Here is a 27,528-nt window from a genome sequence, read left to right on the forward strand (position 1 = left end):
CCGTTGCTTGGTCCCAGCGCCTGCCAACCTAGCAGTTCGAAAGCACCTCCGAGTGCAAGTAGATAAATAGGGACCGCTTACTAGCGGGAAGGTAAACGGCATTTCCGTGTGCGGCTCTGGCTCGCCAGAGCAGCGATGTCATGCTGGCTACGTGACCCGGAAGTGTCTGCGGACAGCGCTGGCCCCCGGCCTCTTGAGTGAGATGGGCGCACAACCCTAGAGTCTGCCAAGACTGGCCCGTACGAGCAGGGGTACCTTTTTATGACAGATAAGGTAATGATATGTACAATTTTTAACATGCAGAGAATAATATGTGTGAACAAATCAGAGAGGTGAGCTGAGGGAAGTCATTAGGGGGTGGGAAGGGGGGAAAGGGGGTAAATGTAATTGGTTCTTTTGATTGATAATTGTTTTGTTAAAATGGTTTAATAAAAATATATTTTTTAAAAAAGAAGACATCTGGAGGCAGCCCTGTATGGGGAAGCTTTTTCATGTTTTATTATGTTTTCATATATGTTGTAAGCAGCCCAGAGTGGCTGGGGCAACCCAGTCAGATGGGTGGGGTACAAATAATAAATTACAGCCGTACCTTGGAAGTCGAACGGAATCTGTTCTGGAAGTCCGTTTGACTTCCAAAACGTTCGAAAACCAAAGCGCAGCTTATGATTGGCTGCAGGAAGCTCTTGCAGCCAATCAAAAGCTGTGGAAGCCCCATTGGATGTTCGGCTTCCGAAAGAACATTCAAAAACCGGAACACACACTTCCGAATTTTGATCGTTTGGGAGCTGATTTGTTTGGGAGCCAAGACATTTGAGATCCGAGGTACGGCTGTATTATTATTGATATTCTAAGCTAAGGAGGGGTGGGTGTATGGGAGGCCAAGTTGTAAGAGATTTCCAAAAAATAGACAGCCCTGAGCTCTCCTATAAGCAACCTGGAAGTCACTGTTAATTACTCCTTAGCGCTTTCACTGGATGACAGTTGTGCTAACAGAATCATGGCATAAAAGTATCCCTTCCTTGCTCAAGTAAGCTATAAAATGAGCTCCAGTCTGAGTTCAGCCAGAATCAGCAATGCTTGATGTTCTTACATCCCAGGCTGATCCCAGCTGCAAAATCTCTAGTTGAGTTAGCAACAGAAAATGAAGGTAGAACGGCGGGGAGGGGGGAGTATGAAGTAAAATCTGCCATAAATCTAGCATTACTTTTCTTGAAACTGGTGACTTTGCAACTTTAAAAAAATTAAAAATGCTCATATAGACATTCTGGTAACAGTTCCAGAGGACCACTCTTGTCTCCCATCACAATTCTGGGGAACTTTAGACATAGTTGTGCAGCTCATAAATATGAAATACTGATTTTCAAACCTAATGTAAGAAGGAACAGAAGATACATCGTTGGTGTTATGTACTGAAGTTCTCACCCTGGGCCAGCAGGGGGATACTGTAGATAGTTATGCAAATGAAGGATCGAAAGTGACGTTCAGTGATTGGATAGTTTTAGAAAGTTGTTACTGTAACGTTGTACTGGAGCTCTATATAAGCAGGCTGACTGAACCCTTCAGTTCAGTTCTGTTCTGGCCTCTGAATAAACAAGAGCTGTTTGAAGAATCGCTGTGTCGTCTGATATGTTCACCCACAACTTAACAGTTTGGCCCTCAGTTCACTGTGAGGAGAAAGACCCACAGACAGCTCAAGCTGGGGCTCTCGCAGCACAAAGCACAATCCTTCTGCTCATGGGAATGACCTGGTGCCAGGGACCCAATCCTGTCTCACTGCCTGCTGCACTCACTTTCAGCTATTTGCTGCTGAGGAGGTTCGTCCATCTATTCTTCTTTGCTGCCTGCCAGGCTGCAAGCCCACCTGCGGTCTCTTTTTCCATAACTCATATCTGAGCACCTGATTCACACTCTAGAGAGGACTTCCTCTCCATCCCAATCCTGAATTTGCCTTCTCTGCCTGCATGCAAATGCCATCATCCTGCACCGTGTGGGCATGCGCTTAATTAAACAATATATAGTGTCAATAATGTTAATCAAATCCAATTTCTAGGCATTATCCACGAGCAAAGACTGGCATTTATTTTCATTTAAAATCTCAGCCGCTAATTCCAGGATGGATCAGACAGTATTGCCAGTGAGGCGAGGAGAGAGGGGGGGGGAACCACCTGGCGAGATCAGAGCACTGATAGTGACACATGCCAAGCAGCTAAAACTGTATTAAGCGAGTAACATTAATTCATGGTAATTGTGAGAATAACAACAGTGGTGGTGTGAGAGAGCAAGGAGGAGAATGGAGGAGAGTCGCTGCCCTCCTAGCTCCATCCCAAGTGCTGCAGAAGACATGGAGTGATGGTGGGGACTTCACTGACAATTTAGGGAGGTTGAAGATGGGGTCTTGAGAATCTAGGCAACTCTACATGTTATTTCTTGAAGGAGAACTACCATATTTTTTGCTCTATAGGACACACCCGACCATAGGACGCACCTTGTTTTAGAGGGGGAGAACAAGAAAAAAATAATTCTCCCCCTCTCTGCTTAGCGCCCCTTCAGCGAAGCAGCAGGAGAAACGGAGCCCCTTCCATTTCTCCTCCCGCTTGGCTGAAGGGGCGCTGTGCAGCTCTCCCTCTCTGCTGAAGCCAGGAGAGTCTTGCTCTCCCAGCTTCAGCAAAAGGAACCCAAAGCCTCCGGAGCGCAGCAGCTATCCCTGAAGCCTTTGGAGCACAGCGCGAGATCCTGCTGCGCTCCAGAGGCTTCGGGTTCCTTTCGCTGAAGCCGGAAAAGCAAGACTCTCCTGGCTTCAGCGAAAGGAACCTGAAGCCTGTGGAGCGCAGTGGGAACTCGCGCTGCACTCCGAAGGCTTGAGGCAGCTATCCCTGAAGCCTGGAGAGTGAGAGGGATCAGTGCACACCGACCCCTCTCGCTCTCCAGGCTTCAGCGAAAGCAACACAAAAGCAGCGAAAGGAGCGCTCCCTCTGCGCTTTGGAGGCTTCACATTGCTATCGCTGAAGCCAAGGAGCCTGCATTCGCTCCACAGGACGCACACACATTTCCCCTTAATTTTTGGAGGGGGAAAAGTGCATCCTATAGAGCGAAAAATACGGTAGTTGAAAATGGTTTACAGATGGTACCTAACTCTGAGTAGGCTTGCTAAGATGTATAAGACTGAATCAGATAAGTGCTGGAGATGCAATGAGGTTGAGGGAAGGTTCTTTCATATGTTGTGAACTTGTAAAGGGTAAAAGAGTATTGGGAAATGATTTATAATGAATTGAAAAAAATGTTTAAAAGCACTTTTCCAAAACAAAAAACAAAAGCCCAGAGTCCTTTTTGTTGGGGATAATTCAGACTGAAATTCCCAGGTGTCAAAAAAGGTTATTTATGTATGCCAGCACTGCAGCCTGTGTTTTGTAAGCCCCAAAATGGAAAACGAGTGAGGTCCCAACCAAAGAAGAATGGCAACTTAAACTGATGGAATATCTGCAGCTTGTGGACTTAACATATAGAATAAGAGAACAAGAAGAACCTACGTTTAGAGAAGATTGGAAAACGTTTATTTAATATATGGGGGGGGAGATTGTGTGGACTTGAAAACGTGGGCAGCATTAAGATAAATTCAACAGTGTAAATAAGTTTTGATGGATGTACAGTGGTACCTCGGGTTACATACGCTTCAGGTTACATACACTTCAGGTTACACACTCCGGTAACCCAGAAATAGTACTTCAGGTTAAGAACTTTGCTTCAGGATAAGAACAGAAATCGGGCTTCGGTGGTGCGGCGGCAGCAGGAGGCCCCAGTAGCTAAAGTGGTGCTTCAGGTTAAGAACAGTTTCAGGTGAAGAACGGACCTCTGGAACGAATTAAGTACTTAACCCGGGGTACCACTGTAACAACGCAATACTGAATGGTTTAGTTTATATAAAATATGCAGGGATTTATGTTATACAAAATGAACCATGGAAAGAGCACAAGGGAAGTCACTGAAATTTTAAGGTTGTTTAAATGAATATTCAAAATTGTAAAACAGAAAATTTAAATATATATGTGTGTGTGTGTGTGTGTGTGTTTGTGTGTGTGTTTGTGTGTGTGTGTAAGAATCTAAGCAACTCTACACAGCACCTCATTTCACACCATGTGCACAAGTTGCTGATCAATAAGCTTTTAAATATAAAAGACAGGAAATCCTTCTGCCCCTGCCCTCCCTATGCACACACAGAGCCAGATTCCTCCTGCAATTTGGTGACTGGGAGTTTCCTCCCGTGAGAGCTCTGAGCATCTCCTCTCATTCCCCCTGTCAGATTCCCCTTCAGCTCCGACTGGGAGAGCAATCTCTCTAAACAGTTAGGCAGTGGCTGCCACGTTTCCAGCTGAAAGATACTTTAGAATATTACCAGCCTGGACAGCAAGAGAAGGGAAATAGAGAGTCTGCATTGCAGAAAATTTGAGTGACAAGGCAAGATGGAGTAGGTGGGATTTGAAAGAGGACTGCAATTTGGTATCCACGGGTAGAGGAATGGTTTTTTTGCACTTGTAGCCAGCGCTTTCCCCCCCTAAAAAAAAATGTTTAGGGGTACTCTCATTTTGATTCAAGAAAGTCACCATTTTATAGTTCAAATCATGAAAAATAAATACAGCAAATGGACAAAAATACACAGATTCACAAAATGTTTAGGGGTATACGTACCCCTGCGTACCCCCAGAAAAAAGCACTGCTTGCAGCCCTCCCTTCACCACGCAGTTACATAAAATTCATTGAAAATATTGAATTAAAACCACAAAACAACACAAAATCAACGGGGCAGCACACCAGGCATGCAACAAGGCAACAGGAGGTGAAGGCAGCCCTGTCACTAAAAGAGCTAGGTCCTGATCTAGGCAGGTTGAAGACGAATGAGACATTTATTCAGATAGCTAGGGTTGTATATGTCAACATCAACAACACCTTAAATTGGTCTAGGGAGCAGGGGGCAAGATTTTGTAAGATCGGGATAGCACTAAGGTCCTTTTTATGCTTCTGACCATTAAGGTTGCAAGGTTTTTAGCCAGAGCCGTCTTTCTCATAGGGCTTCGTGCTGCGTTGCGCCAGGTCGCAGGCTTTGCCAGCGGCCTCCCCTTTCCCTGCACGCCCGCCAGCTGTGCCACACCAACCATATGGCTGGCGGGCGTGCAGTTTCCCTCCCAAGCCTCTGTGGGGATCGCTCTCCTCCAGTGTGGTGTAGTGGTTAAGAGCGGTAGACTCGTAATCTGGGGAACCGGATTCGCGTCTCCGCTCCTCCACATGCAGCTGCTGGGTGACCTTGGGCCAGTCACACTTCTCTGAGGTCTCTCAGCCCCACTCACCTCACAGAGTGTTTGTTGTGGGGGAGGAAGGAAAAAGGAGATTGTTAGCCGCTTTGAGACTCCTTCGGGTAGTGATAAAGCGGGATATCAAATCCAAACTCTTCTTCTCCTTCTCCTGAGGAGGCTTGGGAGGGGCGCAACTTCACTTCCAAGCCTCTGTGAGGATTGCCCTCCTGCAGCAGCATGGGGGAGAGTTGCACCCCCCCCCCCAGATGGCTGGCAGTGCGCAGATATGACCACCTCAACACTATCCATGGTAATTTGGAGGCGCTGGGTGGATATTTGCACCCCGGTGCCGCATCTGCTAAAGACGGCCCTGTTTTTAGCTGGGGCAATCAGAATAAGATCCACTATTTGACTATTGATTCAAAACCCTAAAATGTATTTCACAGTGGTACCTCTGGATACGAACGCTTCTGGTTGCGCATGAGTTGCGTTACGAGCTGCGCTAACCTGGAAATGAACTTTGCCCCCGGATGCGAGCAGAAATTGTGCGCTAGAGGTGCGCGCAAAGTGGGAGGCATGCTTTTGCTAATGGTGCTTCATGTTAAGAACAGTTTCAGGATAAGAACGGACCTCCGGAACGAATTAAGTTCGTAACCGGAGGTATCACTGTATATAATTGACTTTTTATTTCTATGATTTGTATATCGTATTGTTGTTTTATTGCTATGGCCGATGGCTGACGCAAATAAAGATTCATTCATTCATTCATGCTTCTAATCATGTTTTCAAGGTGTGATGGGGACTGAATTTCAGAATGGAGCTTATTCATAATAAACCAAGCTATAATCTATTGAAAGAGAAGGCTCTCAGTTTTGCTGAGCCCAATTCCAAACCATGCTGCAGCAAGGAGTTACCTTTCTGTATCTCCAAACATCCAAACGCTCTCTCCCAGCGATGCTACCGGTTTGAGAGCATTAAAAGCTGCAATGCCTTCCGTTCTGCACACCCTTCCTGTCCATATTTAGCTCTCTCTCTCTCTCCCCCCCCCCAGCACAGCACTGCCCTATTTATCACCCTCTGCTTCATTTCAATGAAGGGAAAGTAGCAACCGAGGAAAAATATGGCAGAAAGACAGGACGGCAGAAGACTTCCACAAACAGCGTCTTTAACTACAAGTCAGAAAGACCTGACAAATTGCACCACCGAAAGTGATTGAAACAGAGACAAGTTTCCAGAAGGCTGGAGAACTGCAAACGAAGCCTTGAGTGCAAGTCACATCCCTGGAAAGTAATTGCAGCAACATAAAAAAAAAATGGGGGGGGGAATTCACTTTAACATCTAGAAGAAACAGGAATGATATATTTGCAATCAACATGGATTTATTAAGAACAAATCATATCAAACTAACCATGGTAATTTCATTTCATGAATGATTTAGATGAATGATGGAGTCACAGGACTAGAATGTGCCCACTTGTCCCCGGCTTGTCTTAATGCAAGATGTGCATTATGTATGTATGTATAGATTAATTCTTTGCCAATTCACAAAACGGGCACACTTTCAGATTCATTTTTGTTTGGATTCATTAAGACAGGACAAACAGTGCGGCAATGTTTTCAAAAGAAGGGACATGGATTCACAATTACCTCCCCCTGAGACCAAGGTCATTTATTTTGCGAAGCTGCTTCCGTAAGGTTTCCGGTTTCTTGTTCTCATCAGATTTTGGGTTCTCACAGTTATTACAGAAGAGCTCTTAAAATCCTGTGCCTGTGATTTCTGGTTCAGAATTATTACTGATCAATCTTCAAGGCAGTGAGGAGGGTCTGTGGCAGAACCCTTTTGACCAAGTAGGAAGAGGGGCTTTTCTGGGTCGCCCTCCCCCTGTTTTGTTTTGAGGGGTTTCCCTTCATTTCTCCTCCCATTAATATCCAGCGCTGGTGGATAACCCTGGCACATTTTCCGGATCTTTCCAGCAGTTTCTCTCCTCCAGTGGTCATAGACTGGGTGTAGGATTGCAGTCTAAGTAAATGAACAACCAATTATTTAAAGTACAGTGGTACCTCGGGTTAAGAACTTAATTTGTTCTGGAGGTCAGAAACTATTCTTAACCTGAGGTTCCACTATAGCTAATGGGGCCTCCCGCTGCTGCCGCCGTGCGATTTCTGTTCTCATCCTGAAGCAAATTTCTTAACCTGAGATACTATTTCTGGGTTAGCGGAGTCTGTAACCTGAAGCATCTGCAACCTGAAGTGTCTGTAACCCGAGGTACCACACTGTATTCAACTGTCTTTTAAAATTTAAATATAATATCTCAGTTCAGGTGATATTTTGCATCTAGTTAAACTAGGTGGCAGTTTTTAAAAAAATCCTAGGGGTTCGTATAGTTTTCTCATGGTCTGCTTCCGCTTTGTTTCCTATCTGGTGTAACAGAAACTTTCCCCCCTGTTTTTTAAAAAGTTGCCTATGGGTGGGGGGGGGGTAAAGCCGCCACCGGCTGCCACCACAGCAAACACCTGCAACCCATAAACCAAGAAGTCATGCCAGACTAAACTTATCTCCCTTTATGATAGCTCTACTAGCCTGATAGATCAGGGGAATTTTGTGGATTTAGTATACCTTCATTTTAGCAAGGCTTTCCACAAAGTGTGTCGTGATGTTATTGTCAGAATGTGGGCTAGACAATGCTGATGGCGGGGTGTGTGTGTGTGTGTGTGTGTGTGTTTGCTTGCTGGACCAAACCGTGCTCATCAATAGCTCCTTGTCATTCTGAGAAGAAGTGACAAGCAAAGGGCCAAAGGGCTCTGTCCCGGGTGCAGAGCTGTTCCACACATTTATAAATGACTCGTTGAAAGGAATAGCAGGGATGCTCATCAAATTCTCAGATGACACCAAGACGAGAGGGATAGCCAATGCCTTAGGAGACAGAAACAGGATCCAAGAGAATAGGATGGACCCAAACAAACAACTTGCATGTCAACAGATAAATATAAAGCTCTTTCTACAGGTAGGGAAAATCGGATCCACAAACAGAGGATGGATAACGTGTGATAAATACCTAGGTGACAAGCTAAAAAAAGGCTAACACAATTCTAAGCTGGATCAAGAGAAGTAGGGAGTTCAGATCATTAGAAATAATGGTACTGTCCTAGTCTGCTTTGATCGGACCTCATGAGGAATACGGTGCCTGTTTCTCGGAACCTCAGCAGAAGAAGGTGGAACAAGTTCAGAGAAGGGTGACAAAGATGATGAAGGGCCTGGGAACCCAGCTCCTATGAAGGTTGAAAGAGTTAGGGTGTGTTTGGTCTGGAAGCGGGACCATTGATAGGTGAGAGGAGAGCCATCGTCAAAGATATGAAAGGCTGTCACACAACCAGATTTGTTTTCCGTTCCCCCTACGGATGCAATAGATTCACATTACAAGAAAACAGGTCTAGACTAAACATTAGGAAGCTCTTCCTGAATATAAGAGCTGTTGTTTGGCCGTGGAACAGGTTACCTCAGAAGGTGGCGGACTCTCTTTAGCTAATGAATTGTAAGTGTTGACCATGTAAAGGTAAAAAATAAAGGTAAAGGACCCCTGGATGGTTAAGTCCAGTCAAAGGCGACTATGGGGTTGCGGCACTCATCTTGCTTTCAGGCCGAGGGAGCCGGCGTTTGTCCACAGACAGCTTTACGGGTCATGTGGCCAGCAGGACTAAACCACTTCTGGTACAACAGGACACAGTGACAGAAACCAGAGCACATGGAAACGCCGTTTACCTTCCCGCCGCAGCGGTACCTATTTATCTACTTGCACTTTGACATGCTTTCAAACTGCTAGGTTGGCAGGAACTGGGACAGAACAACGGGAGCTCACCCTGTCATGAGGATTCGAACTGCCAACCTTCTGATCGGCAGGCCCAAGAGGCTCAGTGGTTTAGACGACAGTGCCACCCACATCCCCCATGTATCAAGGATGCTGCAGTACAGTGGTACCTCAGGTTAAGAACTTAATTCGTTCTGGAGGTCCGTTCTTAACCTGAAACTGTTCTTAACCTGAGGTACCACTTTAGTTAATGGGGCCTCCCGCTGCCGCTGCCATGCGATTTCTGTTCTCCTCCTGAAGGAAAGGTCTTAACCTGAGGTACTATTTATGAGTTAGCAGAATCCATAACCTGAAGCATCTGCAACCTGAAGTGTCTGTAACCCGAGGTACCACTGTATTGGGTTGTCTGGGAGTTGGGCTAGATGATGTAGCCCAACTCCATCTTTGTGGCGGTGTGGTCACTTTGTGCTTCCTTACACAGAACTTCTTTTGCCCATTTTGCTCCTCATCTCCTAGACTGGAGAGATCTTTGGAGAGCTCTTCATAGTATGAATTGGTTTTCATCACTGAGATTTACTATGAAACTATTCTGAGTGCTCTTGTTAACATGCAAGGCATAAGAATGTTACTTTGATGTATTTATATTGATTCGGTTTTTCATGCTTTACCGCAAATCACCGTGAGTGTAATGTCCCTGGAAAAGCACTATAAAAGGGAGGCAACCAGATTCCCTCACCATCTTGATCACTCTCAGACTTTTCAGACTGAATGTATACTTGCTATATTGAGAATGTCAGTGTGCTGCACACTCAGAACTGTGGGAAAGCCCCTGTGTACGTTTCTATCTCGGGTTCTAGAAACTGTGATCAAGTTCAATTTGTGCAGGACTCGGAAGACAACCTACTTGTCTACAGCTTCCTATAACATCTATCCAACCATTTCACACTGAACATGCGTTATAATTCTGCTTGTCTTGCAACTGTCGGAGAGCCAAAACCGTATCGAGGAAGGTCTGATATACATACAATTTGATATACAGATGTTGTTTTGCTTTCAGAATAGTCGGTGCTGTCTTGTAATCTCACTTTGTATGTTCAACAGCTTCTCTGCTATCTTCATGGCTCACACAGCCTACGAGGAAGTTCGGCTCCAGCCTCATGAAGCTCAATCACAATAAATGCAGCGATATCTCATTTGGGACCTGGTGTTACGAAGGAGGGTGGTGCCTTCAGCCGGTGGGAGTTGTGTACAAAGCAAATATCAAACCCTCCAATTGTCCAGCAAATGAAATGATACAAGACGTAAGAGATATGACCCTGACCTTTACTGGTGCATCTGAGAGAACATTCCACTATGCATTTAAGAAACACGGGATTCTCTGTTGTTTCTGCCATGACAGACCAATATTGAAACGGTTCTGGAAGAGTGCTGATGTATGAGGATTCTTAGGAGATACAAGATGTTGATTCTATAGAGTCACTTGAGCACAAAGGGCAGCTCTTTTTGCAGCACTGTGCCCATTTGAGCTAAAATAATAATAATAATACCGTAATTTGTTATTTATACCCTGCCCATCTGGCTGGGTTTCCACAGCCACTCTGGGCGGATCCCAACACAATTTTAAAAACACGATAAAACATCAAGCATTGAAAACTTCCCTAAACAGGGTTTCCTTCAGATGCCTTCTAAAAGTCAAATAGTTGTTTATTTCCTTGACATCTGATGGGAGGGCGTTCCACAGGGCGGGCGCCACAACCGAGAAGGCCCTCTGCCTGGTTCCCTGTAACCTCACTTCTCGCAGTGAGGGAACCGCCAGAAGGCCCTTAGAGCTGGACCTTAGTGTCCGGGCAGAACGATTGGGGTGGAGACACTCCTTCAGGTATACTGGGCCGAGGCCATTTAGGGCTTTAAAGGTCAGCACCAACACTCTGCCAAGTTACATGTAACCCTATTTCAGCCGCCTAGTGAATATGTACATGGATCATGTACATAGTGATTACATACATGTACAGGGGAACTAATGCCAGTCTACTGGAAGAAGCAAAGATCCCCAGTGTCGAAGCAATGATTCTTCAACATCAACTTCGTTGGAATGGTCAAGTTGTGCGGATGCCTAATTGTTGCCTTCCAAAGCAAGTACTCTATTCTGAACTTAAAAATGGAAAGTGTAGTGCTGGTAATCAACAAAAGAAGTTCAAAGACTCTCTCAAGGCAAATCTTAAAAAATGTAGTATAAACACTGACAACTGGGAAACACTGGCCTGCGAGCGCACCAGTTGGAGAACATCCTTTACCAAAGGTGTCATGGGCTTTGAAGACAATTGAACTCAGGACAAAAGGGAGAAACGTGCTAAGAGAAAGGCATACTTGGCAAACTCTGTGATCAACTCCCACCCAGAAACCTATGTCCTCACTGTGGAATAATAATAATAATAATAATAATAATTTATTATTTATACCCCGCCCATCTGGCTGGGCCTCCCCAGCCACTCTGGGCGGCTTCCATAAAAACCAAAAATACAATAAAATATCACATGTTAAAAACTTCCCTGAACAGGGCTGCCTTAAGATGTCTCTTAAATGTCAGGTAGTTATTTATCACTTTGACATCTGCATCCAGGACGTGTGCATCCAGAATTGGCCTCCACAGTCACTTACGGACTCACTGTTAAAACCAAGTTCATGGAAGACCATCTTTAATCGACTACGAGGGATCGCCAAAGAAGAAGAAGAAGATTAGGTACATGGAAATTTGCTTCCATACATGTATGGCTCCTAGAGTAGGGTTGCCATACATCCGGATTTTCCTGGACATATATGAAATACCACATTTGTCAGTGGCGTCTGGGTGGAAATAGGCTAAATGTCCAGAAAAATCCAGACATGTGGCAGCCCATGTTGGCAGTGCCGATTTTCCCTTAAAATAGCTTGAAATAGTTTGAAACGTGGCAACCCTACTGTAGACAATTTAAAGCAGATCAACAGCATATCATAGAATTGTACAGCTGGAAGGAACCACGGGAGTCTAGTCCAACTTCCTGCAATGCAGGAATATTTTGCCCAACCACGGGCTTGAACCCATAGCTCTGCGATTAAGAGCATGGCTGCGATAACCCATGGCCCTGTGATAAAACAGCATGGCTTAACTACAGAAGCCAACCGCAACAGAATCACCTCTGCAAGCACAGATACACAAATCTACATCAGATTAAACAGCCCCAATAAACAATATTAGAAGGATGGTTGATAAAAGACGCTAAGATTGTTAAAAATGGCTGCAAGCCACTGAAAGTCCTGGAAGGAAAGAAAGGCACTTGCTTGCCACAGAAAAGATTGTCTCAAGCGGGTACCAGGGAAGCCGTTCTCGAAAGAGGTGTCGCCAAAATTCTTGCCAACTGGAAGTAAATGCACACGAGAGTTTTTAACCCTGTTTTTGAGAGTCAGAAGGGGGAAACAGAGAGGAGCCTTTTCAGCAGGGTTAAAAATTCTCGTGTGCATTTACTTGTACGCTTCATTTCATGTCTGGTGGATTTTTGTAATAATAGCATGTGTTTCTTTATAAATAATACTTATTCTGTGCTAAAATTCTTGCTAACTGGAAGCCTTAATACTGCTATCTGGAAGGGGCAAGTTCTAGAGACAAGGAGCCACTAAAAAATGTGCCCTGGGCCACATCACAAGTCGACTAGCATTCGGTACATTAGATGGCAATACATTATGTCCTCACCTTGAAGTAGTTTTATTTATTTTAAAATTCATATTTAAACGGACCAATATACCTATGCACGCTGTTCGTTTGTTATCAAAGTAGTAAACATATGAGGGGGTTTCTTTCCAGCATTTTCTTCATTAAAATATTTGTCACACAAGGCAGCAACAGAATGCTGACTGGCCGGCTGGGTATTGGAATGACACACCCCCACCCGCCAAAAAATGCTAGGAAAATTGAATGCGGTCTCCGGGAAAAGTGCATAGCTGACTGGCCGTAACGCTGAACAGAGCGCGCCACGTGGCAACCTTTTCTTGCAGGTCCCATTTATCTTCAAAAAATGTCACAATAGCTGAAGAGGTTTCAGATTTGTTGGTTTCTTAAGCCCTCCTTGGGCGTTCAGTTGGAACGTGGAAAGGGGTGAGCAGGAAAAGCTCAGGGAGACGCCAGCCACTTTCTTTAATGCTGTATTGTTTTTAACACTCGATTGGGAGCTGCCCAGAGTGGCTGGGGAAAATCAGCCAGATGGGCAGGGTATTAATAATAATAATAATAATAATAATAATAATAATAATAATTTCTTGACTCTGCATGCAGCTTCCCAGCATGTTTGCACTCCTGTCTCAGTGATGCCTACGCTGCCTTGGTCATATCCACAGAACAGAAGATGGCAGGAAGAAGAAGAGGAGGAGGAGGAGTTCGGATTTGATACCCCGCTTTATCACTACCCCAAGGAGACTCAAAGGGGCTAACATTCTCCTTTCCCTTCCTCCCCCACAACAAACACTCTGTGAGGTGAGTGGGGCTGAGAGACTTCAGAGAAGTGTGACTGGCCCAAGGTCACCCAGCAGCTGCATGTGGAGGAGCGGAGACGCGAACCCGGTTCCCCAGATTACGAGTCTACCGGTCTTAACCACTACACCACACTGGCTCTCCACACTGGAACCCCAAGGAGCTGCTGGGATCTGGCTTCTGGCACCAGGCCTGTTGGCAGGCCCACTCTGCGTTACGAAGATGTCTGCAAACGAGTCATGAAGGCTGGCAACATCAGCCCTGCCGTGTGGGAATCCCTTGCAAATGGTGGCAGTGCCAGGAGACAGTCAAGTCATGTATCCCTAGCAGCGACCAGAAGAGGAATGGCAACAAGGAGGAGCTCAAGGAGAAGAAATGCAGTGGTGCATCTGCAGCAGCACAACTGGATGCCTTAATCTGCCCCCGCTGCAACAAAACATGTCTCTCCCGCACCGGTCTCTGCAGCCACAGCAGGCACCGTAACCTTCCAACAGGTTGACCTCACCCACAAAGGCACATTCCTCCGTTGCCTCCTGTGATGGACGGGTGCCAACAACAACTCCCCAGCCAATACAGGGTCAGTGCCAGCCTGACGGGGACTGTCTGACTTGTGAAGGGAGATTGCCAGACAGAGATGGCCACTGTGATCTACCTTTGTTGCTGCCCCCATGCAGGGGCGTCGCAAGGGGTGTGTGGGGGGGGATGCGCCCCTCTTGAGTGTCATGCCTGGGGGGTGGCCAAATACCCTTGGGCATATCGGCGTGGCGGCGCTCACACCCTCAGAGGGCGGATTTTCGTGATTGGCGCAATCGCCGCCGCGAAAATTCGCCCGCTGATTGTGCAAATACGACCCGTGTGTGGTTCTGGCTGCCAGGGATGCACCCCTGCACGGGCAGCGTTCGCACCCTCCCAGCGGGCAGCGCCACATGCTGGGCATATTTGCGTGATCGGCAGGTGGCACTGGCACCCCTAGGAGGAGCGATGCACCCCCATGGGCAGATCGCCCCGCCCCCGGGTGTACATCATGTTTTCCCCTCCGCCACTGCCTCCATGTTGGAAACCCTGCTCCCCTTAAGACTCCTGCGCAGCCGGCATGCATTGGTGGGTTGGGGGTGTCTGGAGGATGCCTAGCTGTTGAGAGGGTGAGGCCCACCCCTGGGTCGCAGCTTGCCTCTTTGCACACTCAAGCCGAATGCCTAAAGAGGGCACCAGTCCAGTATGATGTCAGAATAACGTACAAGTAAAGGGGACCCCTACCATTAGGTCCAGTCGTGACCAACTCTGGGGTTGCGGTGCTCATCTCGCTTTATTGGCTGAGGGAGCCGGCATACAGCTTCTGGGTCATGTGACCAGCATGACTAAGCCGCTTCTGGCGAACCAGAGCAGTGCACGGAAACACCATTTACCTTCCCACCGGAGCGGTACCTATTTATCTACTTGCACTTTGACATGCTTTCGAACTGCTAGGTTGGCAGGAGCAGGGACCGAGCAACGGGAGCTCACCCTGTCATGAGGATTCGAACTGCCGACCTTCTGATCGGCAAGCCCTAGGCTCTGTGATTTAACCCACAGCGCCACCCGCGTCCCTTGATGTCAGAATACCATACTGAATAAATTGTTCCAGTTGTTTATGACTTTTGTATTTTGACTTGAATTTACTGATTCCTTTCCCTTGAAAAATGCATCGAAAAGTACTGGGAATAAAGAAGAACAATTCCTAGCCATGCCCTTGCTTTGAAATTCTTTCGCCACAAATTGGGGCCGATTTCCTTTCAGGGTCAAGTCAAATCCATTTTATTAGCCTAGCACTTTTTTAGATATGTTAATGTTAACTATGTTTTATTGTGAAATATTGCCAGCTTCAATGTCTTATTTTTTGGTATTATTTTACAGTATCGATTTTGTTTGCAATCCTGTGCACACTTATCTGGAAGTGAGCCGAGTGAATGCAGTGGGAGCAGGGCCAGATTATAATGGTGCAATTGGAGCAATTGCACCAGGATCCATGCGTACAAGGGCCTCAGGTTCTAAGCTTTCATTTTTTAAAAGGGCAGAATTCAATGTTGCACAGACTGTCTTCCTCTCTCCTTCTCGCGCTCCTCCAGAGCAGATCTGGGGAAGATTTAGTGGGGAGGATAGGGAAGAAAGCTGTGTTACACTAGCAGTCATCCTTGTGCTGGCTTCTGATAGCAGAAGAGGGGGGTGGGGGCTGAATCTGTCCCAAAGTTTATATCCCTCCTGGAAACAAAGTTCTAGACCAAAACATGAAGGCAACTTTCTAAATGATTTTTATGAGATGAACTGCTCGTACTTCTCAGTCTTCTTACCAAATGATAGAAGTCATATCTATGATTTGCAGGGGAGTCTCCTGTCTTGCGGGACATCTTCGGGAGAAGAACAGGCTCAGGCTACACAAATTGAGAGTGGAGCTCCTAAGGTGGTTAGAGGGCACTTTGCACACCACCTTCTGGAAACCCTTGCAGCCAAGCTGGTGCCCAATTTGTGCATGAATAGGGGGAGCCTGTGACCTGGATTCAGGAACTGAAGTATTAGCCATCACCAAAGAATGGCCAGGCTGCCCATGTAATGCAATCAGTGACCATTATCAGGTATCTTGGCAGACAGGGTTTCTGCTGCCTCCTATGCTGTATGTATTTTGGGGTAGTCTTTGGCTAAGGGGGTTGGGCAATGTCCAAAGTCTTTAAAGGTTCCTGCACACTTTTGTTTGGAGTCTCTCCCTCCTTGCAAGGAGGGAAGAGAACTCTGCTGCAACAGAACAAATAAATATCTGCCTTGCTTTCCACTGGATCCTGCCTCCATCTATTCTTCTCTAACCCATCATAGACTTAGGGGGCTCAGTGTCCCATGGGGAGCTGGGCAGCAAAAGCCAAACCCCATTTTTTTAAATCAGCAGCCAAACCTGAGAGTAGTGGACTCTCCATCTAAAACATGTAATAATCAGACTAGGACAAGATTGGCTTGCAGCCTTGGAGCTGTTCTAATTTGCAGGGGTAACATACGCAGAGAAATAGGAACCTTTACATAGAAAAACACATCACCTGGTTATAATGCAATCCAAACTTGATATCTCTGAAAAAAGCACTCATCCCCCTTTCGCAGCCATTCTCTATATTCGTTAGAGTTGTGTGAGGTCGCTTAGGTTGAGAATAGGTGACGGGCCCAGGACAGGAAGTCAGCAAAGGCAAGGACGAGTTAACTGAACTTAAAAGAGTATTTTCTTTACGATTCTCAAGGTTCCCGAAATGTTTTTGATGTTGTGAAACACCACACGTTCAGCGATTTTTTTGCAGTTCCCAAGGACTTGTGCCATGCTAAATTTCTTAAGTCTTTAAGATACCACCACAAGGCTTTACTTAGCGCAATAACTGTCCCATGTGTTCCTTTTGCAGAGTGGGAAGCAGCCCCTACTTGGGGACTGCAACAGGGCCCCCAACCACCTTGAGTGGCACTTAAAAAGGTAAAGAGACCCCTGACCATTAGGTCCAGTTGCGGATGACTCTGGGGTTGTGGCGCTCATCTTGCTCTATAGGCCGAGGGAGCCGACGTTTGTCCGCAGACAGCTTCCGGGTCATGTGGCCAGCATGACTAAGCCGCTTCTGGCGAACCAGAGCAGCGCAGGGAAACACCGTTTACCTTCCCACCAGAGTGGTACCTATTTATCTTCTTGCACTGGTGTGCTTTTGAACTGCTGGGTTGGCAGGAGCAGGGACCGAGGAATGGGAGCTCACCCTGTCGCGGGTATTCAAACCGCCGACCTTCTGATCGGCAAGCCCTAAGCTCTGTGGTTTAGACCACAGTGCCACCCGTGCTCCTGAGTGACACTTACTTCTGAGTAAATAAAATATGCATCTTGTGCTGTACCTACCCAAACCTAAAGGTGGGTACTGAACTGGGGTGTAGCATGGTGAGGGCCAGGAGGGCCATAGCCCTGGGCACATGATTCTGAGGGGGTGAGAGCCAGGCGCCCCCATACAGGGTTTCCTGTCCTCCCTGCCGCCGGGGTTCTCTGGGCCCCAGAGCCTGGTCTGGCCTTGCCTCCGGTCCTGGCTGAATGTCCCCCTGGCCAGCGTTGGTGTGGATGCTCCTGCCAAGGGCCACGTCAGCCAGCCTCCATGCCCCATGCCCGCCTGGTGGTGGTAGTGAGGGTTGGGCTAGTGTGGGTTTTGTTTACCCTCCACACCCAGCCCTTGGTGCTGCTTGGTGTGCACGCCCGGGGCACCAGCAAAGGACGCAACGCCTCTGCCCCTGACCATTGGCCAACAACTGGGTAGCCCTATGAACAAATGAAACTACACAGCTGCTTCTTTCTATGTTGCAAGATTGGAAAGGAAAAGATGTACGGAAAAGATACACAGATTTCATATCAGCGCTAATTTGTAGTAATCAAGCATCTTCTCCTAGAAATGTGTTAACAAGCATGCTGTAGCGCAGGCAAGAATCAGCTTGAATTGTGGATTAAGCAGCAGCCTATAGCTCCATGGCAGATCGCCTGCTTTGCATGCAAAAGCTCCCAGTTTCAGTCTCTGGCACGACTGGGAAAGACCCCTGCATGAATGCCCAAAGAGGTGCTGCCTGGACAATCCTGGGCTAGAGGGACTCCCTTGGTTTGAGGCAGCTTGCTATCTTCACCTGGAGTCCGCCAGAGCGGCTCTACGGTCTCTAAAAACGTACAGGCCACTTAGGATACCTCGCTTGGCAGATGAATGTAATATTCATTTCACCACTGCCTCATTGAATGCACTCACAGATGCCAGCACTTAAATACTGGATAAGCAAACAAGCTTAATGTTTCCACAGGCTATCTCAATGCTATAGTATGAAAAGGAAATTGACATTTTAGTAAGGTGTAACGGTGCTGCTCTACTCTACTTTGTCAGCTCAGTTCTGATGTTCAGTTCTGAGCACTGCAGTTTAAGAAGGAAACTGCCGAACTAGAAAATGCCCACAGAAGGTTGACAAAAGCAGCGAGGGCCATTGACCAAGTCCTGGGAGGAAAGGTTGAAGGAGAAGCATAGCCTAGAGGCAAGATGAGAGCCATCTTCAGATATCTGAAGGGCTATCATAGAGATGATGGAACAGATTCATCTTGCTATTTCAGAGGGAAGGACCTGTAGCCATGGGTTCAAATTGCAAGAAAAAGCATGTAGAACTAATATGACAGAAAACTTGTTGACTGCATGAGCTGTTTGACAGCAAAACAGACTGGGGACTCTCCTTCTAACCTGAGGCCAGGGATGCAACTATCAGGGATGGATTTCCTGCATTGGCCATGAGTTGGACAGGATGACCTTTGGATCCCTTCCAGTTCTGTGCTTCTATAGCACATCTGTTTCAGATTAGCGGCATTAGAAACCTCCAAGTCAGTCGATGCCCTAGCAATGTTTGATCCAAAGAGAGGCAATGCACAGAGTGCTCATAAGCACATAGAAAAAGCTCCAGCAGGAACACACACAGAGAGAGTCACAGATGGATGGATGGATGGATGGATGGATGGATAGATAGATAGATGATAGATAGATAGATATAGATAGATAGATGATAGATAGATGATAGATAGATAGATAGATGATAGATAGATAGATAGATGATAGATAGATGATAGATAGATAGATAGATAGATGATAGATAGATGATAGATAGATAGATAGATAGATAGATAGATAGATAGATAGATAGATAGATAGATGATAGATAGATAGATAGATGATAGATAGATAGATAGATAGGAGTTTCTAGGGCTGGTTTACACGGAGAAATCTCCACACCCCACCCAGTACATTTTTCAAATGAGTACTGCTGCAGCCTGCCTGGAGGCCAGTCCTTTCCCTAAAAGGCTCACCCCCAACCCTCTCATTCACAGGTTCTTTTTTTTGGGGGGGCGGTGTAAACTGGTTATTCAATTAAGTGAGCATATCGAACAGCTTACCAGGAAAGCCCCAGCCCTTTCAAAGGAGAATGAAAATCCATTTGCGGCTAGCAAGACCCTACCACGTCTCAATCTAGAAGCATTCAGAAAAGCAACGTTCTCCAGACTCGGAACGGCAGCAGCAAAATATCCTGCTGACACCGTCTGCATGCACAACGGCGAGGATGAAATGTATGGAAAAGAAGCTCCCTTTCCTCTCATGACCGGCCGAGTCTCAGCCATCTTAGCCAAGGGATCTTGGGAGCAGGCTGGCCCTGGGAACCAGAGGGTTCTTCTGTTCCAGGGCCTCCCTGACCGAGGCACCATGGAGAGCGACTGGAGAGCATTTGTACAGTACTGCCTTTTGCTGCTGGGGCTGGGATTCTCACTTGAATGCTACAAGTAGTGGAGCATTTGGAGAACAGCTCCCGATTCTTAGGACAGCCATAATCCCTCCCCACCCCTGCCCCAAATCCACATCCGCCCAGCAACACCAGCCTGGCGAGCCCTACTTTGTCAAGATGAAGTGGGACTTTGTCCAAGAGTTGGGAAGATGCAAAATTCGCGAGGATGGGAGCCTTGTCTCTGCATCTGGGAGTAGCAGCAGGGGGAAATCTGCTCCCTTTGCATGCACGCTGTTCCTCTCCGTCTCCACCTCAGCAGCTGAGAGCCAAGAGTCGCCTGGAGAAGCTTTGCAAGCCCCGGTCCCATAGCCCCCCACACCCCTGGCTCCCCTGCGCTTGCCGTCCGAGCCGTGGGGCTGGCGGAGGGCCTGGCGTGTGTGCTCAAGCCCCCCCTCCAGGGCCGGCTGCCCCCCTTCCCTCTCATCGGGGGCGGCCCAGCAGAGAGGGCCCCCACCCCAAAGCCGCCCCCCACCCGTAGGGCCCTGGGGAGGGCAGAGGGACGAATCCGGGGCGCTCGGTCGGAAGAGCATCCAGCTGCGGCCGCCTGGCCCACCTTGCGCGCTCCCCGACGGGCTGCGGGACTGCGGATGGGGCCCGGCAGGCCCGGAGATGCCCAGAGGAAGAGGGCATCGCCGAGGGGGAGGGCGAGGGGCGACCCCTACCCGCCACCAATACCCCCCTGGCGTGCACGCGCCCGAGCATCCTCGACTTCCTGGGCGGGGCGGGGGGCACCGAGATGCCCTCCTCCCCCGAGGCACATGGCCACGATCCACGAAGGGCCTGTGGCTGGAGCCCCCTCGGCGCCGGGATGGGGGGCGCCCGGCCGGCTCTGCGCTCTCCTTACCTGGCCTCGGCCGAGCGGGTTCCGACGGCCGCTTCCAGCCCCCGTCGTGGCCGGGCGCGTCCCCGGCCGCCGACCCGCCTCTCGGCGCGGGCGCCGGGCTGGCCGAGGCGAGCTTGGCCGGCGGGGCTGCTGCGCGACGGGGCGAGCGGAGCGGCGGCGGCGGGAGCGCGCGCGGGCGCGCCGCTTGCGATGACGCGGCCGGGGGCGCGGCTCCGCGGATCGGCCTGGCCCACCCGTCGCAGGAGGACCCCCGTCCCCGCCGCCAGCCAGCCAGCTGCCTCCGATGGGGCGCGCGCGCACGCGGGGATGCCCGGCCTCGGCGCCCCAGAGGAGCCTCGCCGGAATCCCCCGAGGGGCGCCTCGCCGCCTCTGCGCCAGGCGCCCATCTGGCAGGAGGATGCAGATATGGGGGCGCCCTCCTTTCTCCGGGGATGGACGCGCCATAGGATGCCCCGGGTGGCGGAGCCAAGCGCAGGTGCCCGTCTGGCAGGAGGAAGCAGCACAGCTGGACGGGGCGCCCGCGGGCGCAGATATGGGGCGCCCAAAGGACCCCGAGCGCCTGCCTGCCGCTGCACGGTGCCCTCATTTCCCCGGGGATGGATGCGCTATATTATGCCCCAGGTGGAGGAGCCACATGCGTCCCACCCCCCTTGGTGTTTCCCTTTTAAAGAAAAAAATATTTTCAGGTTGATACATTTCACTAATTATGCAATCATTTTAACATTTCAAAGCTTGACTTCCTTCCCCCTCTTTCTGCGGTTTCTTAAATTTATTTTTAAAATCTTCTGCATATCCAAATTAACTTAATTTGCTCATTTATTCATCTACTTTAAATATATACTCTTGTAAAACTGCAGGTTATTACAATAATCCTGCCCATGTTCTTGTCTGCTTACAGTTTATTTGCAAATATTCAAGGAACCATTTCCATTCTTTTATATAAAGCTTGTTATCTTTATTTCTTATTCTTCCGGTAAGTTTCGCTAGTTCTTCATATCCCATAAGTTTTTGTATCCATTCTCCCTTTGCTGGGACTTCTTCGTTCCATTTTGCGGCAAGTAACATCCTTGCCACTTTAGTAGCATACATGAATAAGTTTCTATACAATTTAGGTAGTTCTGTACCTATAATTCCCAAAAGAAAAGCTTCTGGGTTTGGTTGTTGTTGTTTTTTAACAAACATTATTTTACACATCCTTTTCGATTCATCATATATCATCTCCCAGTAAGCTTGGTGTTTCTGTTATCCACAAGCGAATGCTGGCAGGTTGCTTCCCCAACGTGCCGCCCCCGCCTCACTTACCTTCAGGGCTTGGGAGGAACCGGGCGCACCACACAAGTGTGCATTGAGACGGCTGTGCAAATGGAGATGGTGGCTGTCTGACGTCTTCCCATGCTTTGCAATGTGGCCCACAGCTCCTTCAGCAAAGGTGTGTGTGTGTGTGTGTGTGTGTGTGTGTGTGTGTGTGTGTGGATTCAAGCCCTGGTTCAAAAGATCTTAGATCCCTGAAACAATGTCCCTAACTCAGAGCTCCTCCCACCGACTAGTTCATTTCACTTTTAATTTGCATACGGCCTTTCTGTTTTCTAAGATCACCCAGTAGAGTCCCATCCAGCTCTCCCCACGAAAGCCCACCCTAGCCCCACAGTCACTATGTGGAGCCTTTGTACTGGGGGGGGGGGGGCTATATCTCTGAATACAGCAGGGAGCCTGGAATACATAATTCTCTTTTTTAAATACAGTGGTACCTCGGGTTACATACGCTTCAGGTTACATACGCTTCAGGTTACAGACTCCGCTAACCCAGAAATAGTACCTCGGGTTATAGAACTTTGCTTCAGGATGAGAACAGAAATTGTGCTCCGGTGGCGCAGCGGCAGCAGGAGGCCCCATTAGCTAAAGTGGTGCTTCAGGTTAAAACAAAAAAAATTCCTTCCAGTAGCACCTTAAAGACCAACTAAGTTAGTTCTTGGTATGAGCTTTCGTGTGCATGCACACTTCTTCAGATACTTCTTCAGAGTGTATCTGAAGAAGTGTGCATGCACACGAAAGCTCATACCAAGAACTAACTTAGTTGGTCTTTAAGGTGCTACTGGAAGGAATTTTTTTTGTTTTGACTATGGCAGACCAACACGGCTACCCATCTGTAACTGGAACTACTTCAGGTTAAGAACAGTTTCAGGTTAAGAATGGACCTCCGGAACGAATTAAGTACTTAACCCGAGGTACCACTGTACAGTGGACGCTCGGGTTACGAACATGATCCATGCGGAATGCACATTTGCATCCTGCAGCGTCCGCAACCCACAGCGGCGCGTCTGTGCACGCGCGGGTTGCGATTCAGCGCTTCTGTGCATGCGCAACCACCGAAACTCAGAAGTAACCCATTCCGGTACTTCCGGGTTTCAGCGGTCCGTAACCTGAAAAAACGCAACCTGGAGCATCTGTAACCCGAGGTATGACTGTATAATTTTTATTAATTTTTCTATTTTACAATTTAAAGTACTCATTTTTACATCCTTAAAATATCAACAACTTCCCTTCTTCTCTTTCCATGGTTCATTTTACATATCATAAATCCCTGCATATTTTGCAGAAACTAAACCATTCACTATACCATTATTATATCCATCATAATTTATTTACACTGTTGAATTTATCTTAACGCTGCCAGCGTTTTCAGCTGTATGGAATACATAATTCACCGGAACACCTGTCCTGGGTCTTATGCATGGGCTCAGGCATCCCAAAGGATTTCTTTTCGCCAGCGATCCTTCAGGGACAGAATTCCCTTCTGAGTTCCCTGTGGCCACAGTCAGTGGAATGAAGCTTCCCAGCAACACACACTCCTCATGAGTAAACAAAAGGGACTCATTTAAGGTTGAGTCCTAATGGCTAGGGACGCGGGTGGCCCTGTGGGTTAAACCACAGAGCCTAGGACTTGCCGATCAGAAGGTCGGCGGTTCGAATCCCTGTGATGGAGTGAGCTCCCGTTGCTCGGTCCCTGCTCTTGCCAACCTAGCAGTTTGAAAGCACATCAAAGTGCAAATAGATAAATAGGTACTGCCCCAGTGGGAAGGCAAACGGCATTTCCGTGCGCTGCTCTGGTTCGCCAGAAGCGGCTTAGTCATGCTGGCCACATGACCCGGAAGCTGTACGCTGGCTCCCTTGGCCAATAAAGCGATATGAGCGCCGCAACCCCAGAGTCGGTCACGACTGGACCTAATGGTCAGGGGTCCCTTTACCTTTACCTTTACCTAATGGCTAGCAAGACTGGTTTGCTGGCAGGATTAAGCCTCCCCCCCCAAAAGAAAACATGCACCCCCTGACCAAGCCAAATCAGATGCAAGGGCCAAAAATAATGGCACAGCATCCCAGTTTCAAATGCAGTAACAAAAACCCATTTCCACACACAGTTACGTATAAAAATGTTACTTTAATGCAAAGTTACTAATTTATATAGATCAATAACAATTCATTTTCCTTCCTAACCCCCCCACCCCACCCCACCCAAACAGACCTTTCCGGGTTGAAACTCTGCTTGCTTTTTCATCCTGCCTGACACTCTAAATTTGGTGGGGCTTATTTCAGAACAAACAGACCTAGGTTTGGATTGTGTAATCCTCCGCTTCTGATAAAACCAAACGGCGAGCTCTCTGTTCTGCACTGCTTGTCAAGCATGGAAAGGTGAAGTATTTCTGCAGACACTCGGGAACTATGTGGCTGAGCATAAAAAAATAAAAATAAAATCAGTCGAGATCATGAGAGATGGAAGCATCTTGACATTGGCAGTAGCACTGGAACGGAGGGAAAAAATAAGGAGGTCACCTAGTGACTGTGCCCTAGGAGAGAGCTCCTGAGAGAGAGCACAAATGTGAGAATTTTGCCCATCCTTAAGGTTCTCCTGTGGAAAAACGAGAAGCTCCCCTGTTAATTAATCATTTTAAAGAGGCTCTAATTAACCACCATATGCTCAGCCTCACTGAGTACGGAGCATAACACATGATGCTATCACTAATCATGCTGCTCATCATTGAAGGAACGGGTAGGTAGCCGTGTTGGTCTGCCGTGGTTGAAACAAAATAATTTTCTTCTTCTTCCAGTAGCACCTTAGAGATCAACTGAATTGGCCTCTAAGGTGCTACTGGAAGAATTTTTTTTAAAATCATTGAAGGAAACGCCTTTACAGAAGTATTGGAAAGTGTGGCCGTGTGACAGAAGAGGAACAATACAGTGGTACGTCAGGTTAAGAACTTAATTTGTTCTGGAGGTCCGTTCTTAACCTGAATTAAGTTCTTAACCCAAGGTACCGCTGTATTTCACTTGCCCTCGATCATAGTTTAGGCAGATTATGCTCATGCCTGATTAATTCCATTGCCAATCGCTTGTAGAGTTTACTTTTCTACAGTTGTTCAGAATAGCCAGCACGGAGCCTCCGAGATGACTTTGGAAACATTGCAATAATGCAGGAAGACCCAAGTGCCTTCCAAGTCCCAGGAAAATTTGTTGTTGTTGTTTAGTCGTTTAGTCGTGTCCGACTCTTCGTGACCCCATGGACCAGAGCACGCCAGGCACTCCTGTCTTCCACTGCCTCCCGCAGTTTGGTCAAACTCATGCTGGTAGCTTCGAGAACACTGTCCAACCACCTCGTCCTCTGTCGTCCCCTTCTCCTTGTGCTCTCCATCTTTCCCAACATCAGGGTCTTTTCCAGGGAGTCTTCTCTTCTCATGAGGTGGCCAAAGTATTGGAGTCTCAGCTTCAGGATCTGTCCTTCCAGTGAGCACTCAGGGCTGATTTCCTTCAGAATGGAGAGGTTTGACCTTCTTGCAGTCCATGGGACTCTCAAGAGTCTCCTCCAGCACCATAATTCAAAAGCATCAATTCTTCGGCAATCAGCCTTCTTTATGGTCCAGCTCTCACTTCCATACATCACTACTGGGAAAACCATAGCTTTAACTATACGGACCTTTGTCGGCAAGGAAGATAGTTAAGATAATTACTTGAGATTAGGGCAAAACATCCTTACTTGCAGAAGGAAGCAACTGCTCGTCCTAGCATGGCACACCAATTGGACCATCTGATTTTAGCTTCCAGCACTGAACCAGAATTCTGGTTACTGTTTTGTGATCTCTGCTCTGCTTAAATGGAACATTTGTCTGCTGGCAGAGCAATGGATAATCTCTCAAAAACAGGCCCGTTTCTGGCTTCCTTCCTTGATTACAGCCTTCATCCTCTCCTGCCTCTGCCTGGCGACCCACAACTACTGTCCCTGCCAGGGTTGGACCTTCCAGTATTGGTATTGCTAGGGGCCTGGCAGGCAAGTGGCTTTGGGAAAGCAGCAGCTTCCAGTGAGTCCATGACAAGGATCAGGTTGAATTATTGTTGGGGATAATTCAGACTGAAATTCCCAGGTGTCAAAAAAGGTTATTTTTGTATGCAACAACTGCGGCCTGTGTTGTGTTTGCCCCAAAATGGAAAATGAGCAAGGTCCCAACTAAAGAAGAATGGCAACTTAAGTTGACAGAATATGCACAGCTTGCAGACTTAACATATAGAATAAGAGGACAAGAAGAACATAGGGTTAAAGAAGATTGGAAAACGTTTATTGAGTCTAGGGAAATAACTGTGTACAGCCATAAATACTGGCAGCATTAAGATAAATCCAACAGGGTAAATAACCTTTGATTGATGTAATAATGGAAAACCGATTGGTATAGTTTCTTGGGAGTAAAATATGCAGAGATATAAGATATGCAAAACGAACCATGGACAGAGAAGAAGGGAAGTCACTGATATTTTAAGTATGTAAAAGGTTTATCTGGAATTGTAAAATGGAAAATTTAATAAAAAATATATTATACATACAGTGGTACCTCGGGTGAAGTACTTCATTCGTTCCGGAGGTCCGTTCTTAACCTGAAACTGTGCTTAACCTGAAGCACCACTTTAGCTAATGGGGCCTCCTGCTGCTGCCGCTGTGCCGCCGGAGCACGATTTTTGTTCTTATCCTGAAGCAAAGTTCTTAACCTGAAGCACTATTTCTGGGTTAGCGGAGTGTGTAACCTGAAGTGTATGTAACCTGAAGCGTATGTAACCCGAGGTACCACTGTACATACATACCTCTGAAGGACCCTTCCTTTGTTTTGTTTTGTTTTGTTTTGTTTTGTTTTGTTTATCCTGGGATACTCAGAGCAATCAGGGAGTCGCTTCAAAGAGTCAACATGACAGCAGCAGCAGAATCGTTTATTTTGTCATGACGAAAATGGTACAGACAAGCGTTTGCCCGATGTCTGCCCCCCGAATTCTGAGCGAGCCAGCTTTTTTATACATTTGCAGAATACAATACCACCTGATTTCTTGTAAACCACCTGATTTCTGGGAAATCGAAAGTTATAGTAAGTTCCTATTACCATGTAAGGTCTTGGCCTCCCCGCTTCCTGCAATCTCCCTCCTCCCTGCCATGTGCATTCCTGAGTTTGCTTATCTCTTTACAACCTTGAATCATAAACATCTGAGCCTGTTCCATCAATGCCAGCCTTGTTCTCCTGACGGACCTCTCCTTTCTCAGAAAGGTCTTTGAGGGGGGTTTCTTATGGCCCTACACCTCCACGGAAGGAGAGGCCACAATATCCTGAGGGACACTGTAAATGTAGGCGTGCCTGTGAAATGTGCACTTGTCCATTTGCTGAAAAAACGGGGCCAGGGTGGTATTCTCCTTTTCAAAGCAAAATGAGCAAGTGTGGGAGGGGGATGAAACGCCCC

General features: G+C 47.4%; 1 protein-coding gene across 2 annotated transcripts in view; it reads right to left on the reverse strand.

Moving 5' to 3' along the window:
• Positions 1 to 20,888, reverse strand: part of LOC114598615 (transmembrane protein 121) — a 29,209-nt gene extending 8,321 nt beyond the window's left edge. For both annotated transcript variants that reach the window (XM_028732491.2, XM_028732490.2), the window contains exon 1: positions 20,767 to 20,888. The gene's annotated coding sequence lies outside the window, so the exon portion shown is untranslated. The remainder of the gene's footprint in view (positions 1 to 20,766) is intronic.
• Between the last annotated feature and the right edge of the window lie 6,640 nt (positions 20,889 to 27,528).

This window comes from Podarcis muralis, chromosome 5, assembly GCF_964188315.1.
Source record: "Podarcis muralis chromosome 5, rPodMur119.hap1.1, whole genome shotgun sequence".
In the NCBI taxonomy this organism is placed as follows: domain Eukaryota; kingdom Metazoa; phylum Chordata; class Lepidosauria; order Squamata; family Lacertidae; genus Podarcis; species Podarcis muralis.